Below are 1,583 nucleotides of genomic sequence, written 5' to 3'. Positions count from 1 at the left end.
AATCTGTTAATGGATGGACTGATAAGAGTTTCACCGACTTGCTTGCACTTCTGAAGGATATGTTGCCGAAAGTCAATGTGCTCACTTCCCGAACCTATGATGCAAAACAAATGTTACGCTCCATTGGCATGGACTACACTAGGATACATGCTTATGAAAATGATTGCATCTAATTTTTTAATAAGTATGTTTCATTAAAGTTTTGTCCTAAATGAAATGCATCACAATATAAGAAGGAAGACTCAATTCCCAAAAAGGTTGTATGGTATTTTACCATCAAAGAAAGATTCAAGCATATGTTTAGCATTGCCAAAGATGCAAAGAAGTTGACATGACATAATGAAGAAAGGATTAAAGATGGCAAGCTTCAGAATCCTGCAGATTCTCCTCAATGGAGAAAAATTGATCACGACTATCCTAATTTTGGTCAAGAATCAAGAAATCTATGCCTTGCGTTGTCAACGGATGGAATTAACCCATATAGTGTTCAAAGTTGCTCCCACAGTATATGGCCAGTGATGTTGGTGATATCCAACTAGGAAATGACATAGACATATATTTGACTCCATTAATTGAAGACGTGAAGGAAATGTGGGAGACAGACATAAATGTATATGATGTGTATAGGGAAGTAAGCTTCAACTTGAGGGCTTTGTTGTTCGGCACAATCACTGATTTCTCTTCCTTTCGTAATCTGTGTGGATATAGTACAAAATGATATTTTGTATGTTCTGTATGTGAAGACAATACTCATTCAATGAGGTTGGAACACTATAAGAAGAATGTCTTCCTTGACCATCGTAGATTTTTGCATTCAGATCATCACTATCGACAGTGGAGAAAAGCATTTGATGGAAATAAGGAAGAAGGTCGTGCTCCTTTGCCATTGACAGGTGACCAATTATTTCAAAAGCTAAAAGGTTTGAATACTAACTTTGGTAAACCTTTTGCAAAAGAAATTGTCACAAATGGGTGGAAGAAAAGGTCAGTCTTCTTTGAATTGTCATATTGAAGTTCATTATATGTAAGACATTTTCTTGATGTTATGTATATTAAAAAATGTGTTTGAAAGTCTCATTGGTACCTTACTCAATGTCCCTGGTAATACCAAAGATCGCTTGAATTCAAGGTTGGAATTGATTAGTATGAGAATAAGAAATGAATTGGGGCTGATAATGAAGGGAAAACGTACATTTCTACCTCCAGCAGCTTATACTTTGTCGAGGAATGAGAAAATTGAATTTTTTAAATTTCTTCATGGTGTTAAAGTTCTAGAGGGGTACTCTTCCAACATTCAGAACCTCGTATCAATAAAAGACCTCAAGTTAAAAGGTCTTAAGTCTCATGATTGTCATGTACTTATGGAGCATTTCTTGCATATTGGAATACAGTCAATTCTACCTAAAAAAGTTTAAGGAACCATGACTAGGTTATGCTTCTTCTTTAAGGCAATTTGTAGCAAAGTGATTGACCTTGAGAAATTACTTGTATCGCAAAGATAAATTATTTTGACTTTGTGTGAGCTTGAAATGTATTTCCCACCTTCTTTTTTTGACATAATGGTTCATCTAAGCATTCATCTT

Source organism: Lupinus angustifolius, chromosome LG07, assembly GCF_001865875.1.
Source record: "Lupinus angustifolius cultivar Tanjil chromosome LG07, LupAngTanjil_v1.0, whole genome shotgun sequence".
Lineage (NCBI taxonomy): Eukaryota > Viridiplantae > Streptophyta > Magnoliopsida > Fabales > Fabaceae > Lupinus > Lupinus angustifolius.
This window is presented reverse-complemented; position numbering follows the sequence as displayed.